We start from the raw sequence: 5,260 nt of genomic DNA, 5'->3' as shown, positions 1-5,260 counted from the left end.
ACCTGTAAGAAGTGGATAAAAGCTTTATGACATTTGATCCTCTGAAGCCTATATGAACTGTGTTATATAAAAGGACATAAAAGTTTTAGATATATTATCATCACCAATCTTTGCTGAAATCCAAATTGTAGAAAAAGTAGATTTTGGGTATCTATAAAACAACAGGAATGAACTTATGCCTTTGAGTCCTAGCAAAATTTACAGATTTGGGTTAGAAGCTTTTTCTTCTGTCAAGAGCGATCCATGTATAGATTGGTCAGTGGTGCCTTAGGCCTAATGAAACATCCTTCATATTTACACTTCGATGACACCCAATATAAATCATACAACTTTGAGTTTGTGACTAAACAGCTGGGAGTCCCTGCTAGATTAGCTTATTAGAACTTGATTAAAAGTTAAGCTCTGAATTTTTATATTGTAAATTAATTTTTTATATCTTTAAGTAGTATATGTCTTGGGCTAGAGAGATGTGGCAGAGGTTAAGAGTAAGAGTACTGGCTGATCTTCTAGAAGTCCTGAGTTAAATCCCCAGCAACTAAATTGTGGCTCACAGACATTTATAATGTGATGTGGTATCCTCTTTGGGTGTGCAGACTTGTATGCAGGCAGAACACTGTATGCATAATTAATAAATAAATGTTCAAAAAAGACTTATATATCTTTATATGTTTAAATCTTTATTTAGGAGCCATATTCAGGCTGCCTTTACTGCCAAGCTCACAAAGTTTTGTTAGCCAAGCCATCAATAGAATTAGAGATCTGAGAAGAAAAAAATTATATGCTACTTTTGAATCTATTAAAACAATCACAGGGACCGTTCCTTATATTCTTAGCCATAACCAATTTTCTATGGCATTGAGGGGAGAAATTTTTCACCAATGTGAGAGGTGGTTTTATTTTTTTTTATTTTTATTTTTTCGTGTGGAACCTGGAATTGGAAAAGTCTGAACTTATTTTGTCTAGACAAAGGTGCACACAATATTCTAGTACCCTGCAGCCTCTACACTACCCATTCCAAGCTGGGTCCTTTCATGCTGCAGGCATTGTGTTTCAGCATCTTGCTCCCTGGTCAGTGTCATCACAATCCATGCTGCCCCACAGTGTTCTTTAGAGACCTTTGGTCATTGTTAGGTTCTGTGATTCTTTGTCTGAAATTATTACAGCTTTTTAGTTAATATTTACATGCCTTAGGACTTTTCCATCATGCCCTGAGAGATGCAGAATAAAATAGAGATCTTCCTATTAAACAGGGATGAGGGAATGCAATTGTCTGAGGTCAGGGCCTTTGTGTAGGTGTTTTTTTCATATCCTGAGAACACAGCTCTTACTCCTGCTGACTTTCTAGTGTTCTCCCATTTCCTTCCATTTCCTCTTGAAAGCAGTAAAGAGGTAGCAATTCTTTATAAGAAGTTTACATAGAATAAGACATAAGTTAAGCAAGACCTCTCTGACCCAGGTTTTATCTTCTCTTTGTACTGTCTTTCCTACCTTCCTCATCTTCTGGCACATCTGTGTCAGAACCTGTCATTAAAGTGTGACCTGCTGTTGCATGTCACTGGTGTACTATGAAATCATTATGGTACTTTTCTGTTGAAGTCTTTCATGGCCTTACTGGTCCGACTTGCAGTTTCCTGACCCTATTTAAATTCTTCAAATTGTCTGCTGGCATCTCACCCTGGAAGAACTTAAAAGTGGCAGCAATTGTGGAATGCAAAATATGTTTTAGGACCCAGACAGTCATGATGAATGCCTTTAATCCCAGACCTCAGAGGGCACATGCAGGCCAATTTCTGTGAGTTTGAGACTAGTGTGCTCTATAGAGCTAGCCCCACTACAACTAAGGCTATAGCACAGGAACCTGAGAAACTCTGTCCCAGAAAATTATCTGTTGTAGGCCTTCTCCTCTTTGAACATTAGTGAGAGATGGTTGCATGCTATCATTACAGATGTTGTTTGTTTGTTTGTTTGTTTGTTTTCTTTCTTTTAACCTCTTTAGTCTATGCAGCCATTTCTTACTGGAAAGGCAAAGTCTAGAACAGCTTTTCTCCCAGCATTTTAGAATTAATTTTCTGAGACATGATTTCTCATTGACAATGGTTGCTTTGATCCATCCCAGTATGTTGCTTTCCAGGACACTGTATTCTTTCATCTTAAACACACCTCATTAAATTAAGAGACTTTATACCCTCAGAAGGTAGAAGGTTTTTTTTTTTTTTTTTTTTTTTGACCAAGCATCTTAAACACCTAATTTGAGGATACCAATTACTTTTAAGGTGATATTTAATAAATGGAACACATTAATTTGTAACACTGCACATTGATTAAAAATATAATCCACCTCTACATCACAAATGATTTCAATGGCAATGAGAAAAAGTATGGCCCCAGGGTTTTAAAATTGTCCATATGAGTTATGAAGTTGACTGTCCATTGCACTTACAGCAAAAAGATTTGCATGTGGAACATGGATGCTACCTTCAGACCAGAATAGAAATAATAGTTTATTGCATGCACTGCAAGGAGAAACAGGGTGGATGTCAGTTATTGTATTAATCATAAAAAATGGCCATGATTGCTGCATTGTGATGATTTGAATGTGATTGCACCTATAATCTCATAGGGAATGGCAGTAGTATAAGGAGGAGCTTTGGTGCAGTGACTTTGGCATTTTAAGAAGAAGAGTATCACTGGTCATGGGTTTTGGGGTTTCCTAGGCTTTGGATATGGGCAAGTATATAAGATGCCCTACTGAGGCCTGCATATCAAGATGTAGCCAGCACCATATTCTTCTTGAAATCATGCTCCCTGCTATGATGAAAATGGACTCAATTTCTGAAACTGTGAGCCAATCCAATTAACTTTTTTTTTAAATAAAATGTGTGGGGGATTTCTTTCTTGCAAGTAGAGTGATGATTCATCCCTGATTGTCAATGGCGAGTCTAGGGTTGGAATCCCTGACTCGGAGAGTTTTACCAAGGAGGCAGAGACAGGTTGATCTCTGTGAGTTAGGGACCAGGCTGTTCTACAAGAGCTAGTTGCAAGACAATCTTAAAAGTCACAGAAAAACCCTGTCATGAAAAACAACAACAGAACGTGTTGTGGTGGTCTTAGAACTTATACACAGGAATAAAAATCCTAACTTATATAGATTCAGTGGTTTTCTTCTTTAAATACTCAGGGTGTATTGAATCATGTCATGTGAATGAAGACAGACCAGATTTGTAGAATAAAATTTGGATATATTGAGCTGGGTGTAGCCAATGGTGTGATGTCATTGAGCTTTGCATTGATCACAGCTACTCTTGCCTTTGCTACCTCATGCTGGGAAGAAACTCCTACAATTCCTTTAGGAAAAAGCTTTGAATGTTCATTTAGAAGGAAATATAAAGTTTACTTATTGACTGTTTTCCAATTCCCCAGGCAAATGACCACAGGAATATGTAAGAATTGAGTTCATTTAACAACTTTGAAGCTGGTGTAGGCACAGTGCAGAAAGAGGTGGGGGAAAGAAGGAACATGTGCAATTTCTTGCTTTCCTTTGGTGGAAATATCAGTGTGGAGCCTATAATCAATTGTAGATGGTTTACACAATGTCTGACTGGCCATTTCTTGGAGTCCATAGACAAGGACAATCAATAATCTTGATAAAGTACTGATGTGATAATGAAACCGAATTGCTGACTTTCATATAGAAGATACAATGAAATCCACAGCCCAATAGCATGGTCAGTGTGTAAGCTTCAGAGCCTAGCTGTCATTTATGCAGGGACAGGAATGGAACATGTGCCCTGTGCTGACCTGGGCAATGGCCCTTTTCCTCTTATCCTCCCTGAGTGTAGGTTCCCTTGGGTGAGTGAAATCTCTATGTCCACACTGGGCTGTGGTGGCGCACAACTTTTATTCAAGCATTTGAGAGGGAGAGGCAAGAAACTATGTGATTTTGAGGCCAGTATGATTTTCAAAGAGAGTTATAGTGTGGGTCCCAAACATAAAGTGACACACCCAAACCTAAAGAGACACCCTGCTTTGAAAACCAAAGGAAAAAAAAAACAAAACAAAACAAACAAACCAAAGGGAAACAAATAGTGTTGTTCAATATGAATGACAAGGATTCTTTTGGTATATATTGGGAACATCCAAGGGAAAAACTGAAAGTTTGTTTATGGAATTCATGAATATTGCATTCTACATTCAGATTTGTCTTTATGTGTCACACACAGTTTATAAACCAGTGGAAATATGTCATTGGAATCATCTTTCTTCAGTACATGCTCACAGCTCTTTTACCTTTCCACACTCACTAGCTACCATAGCATGTTTCAGGAAAGTTGAGTTCCTGGGAAAAAGGAATTTCTTATTTGCAGTTTCCTCAAGTGTGCATGGTGTTTAGTGGGTGGACAGGCATTGTACATGTGTTCAGAAGCAGAAATTAAATCATTCTTCTGTATTAATATTTGTGTGGGCATCATGGGGCTGGTTTTGCCTTAAACCACAAGGAGCCTTGCAGAAGCATAGAAAGATATTACCCCCATTTTTAGAGAGAGATCTAAACCATGAGGCATCTCCATTTGGAAAAATGTCAGTACGTGGAGGAACAGAAGCAAAAGAGAGTGCGCATTCTTCTGAATTAATTTTGTGGGAGTTATGAATTCTTTTTATTTAAGATCTAAACAACTGGCATGATGTGTAGCTGGTTAACATTGTTCGAGATCTTGGTTTTCCTAGCTGAGTTTCCTCTGGTGTTTTGATAAAAAGTTGATTATATTTTCCAGCTTTTGTTCTTGTCATTGTCTCTGCATCTCCCCTTTATCCTTTCCCAAATATTGTACACCTTCTTGAGCACCATACATTTGTTGTAAATATTAAAGTCTCAGTATGTCAAAGTATGACCTGAACGTTTCTGGGATTTCCTCTGTGTCCATTGTTATGTCCCCATTTTCATTTCTGATTTTATGAATTTGCATGTTCTCTCTCTGCTTTTTCATTAGTTTGGCTAAAGTTTTGTCTAGGTTGTTGATTTTCTTGTAAAACCAACCCTTTGTAATATTGATTTTTTGCATTGTTTCCCTGGTTTTTGTTTTATTGATTTCAGGCCTCAAATTTATTATTTTCTGGTGTCTACTCTTCCTGTGTGAGTTTGCTTCTTTTTGTCCTAATGCTTTCATTTGGGGGGGGGCGGTTAATTCTCTATTGAAACTATCCTCTGTTTTTTTTTTTCATATGGGCACAGAGTGCAATGAACTTCTCTGGTACCACTGCT

This window comes from Phodopus roborovskii, unplaced genomic scaffold (genome assembly GCF_943737965.1).
Source record: "Phodopus roborovskii unplaced genomic scaffold, PHOROB, whole genome shotgun sequence".
NCBI lineage: Eukaryota > Metazoa > Chordata > Mammalia > Rodentia > Cricetidae > Phodopus > Phodopus roborovskii.
The sequence above is the reverse complement of the archived record's forward strand: the minus strand, read 5'-3'. Positions refer to the sequence as shown.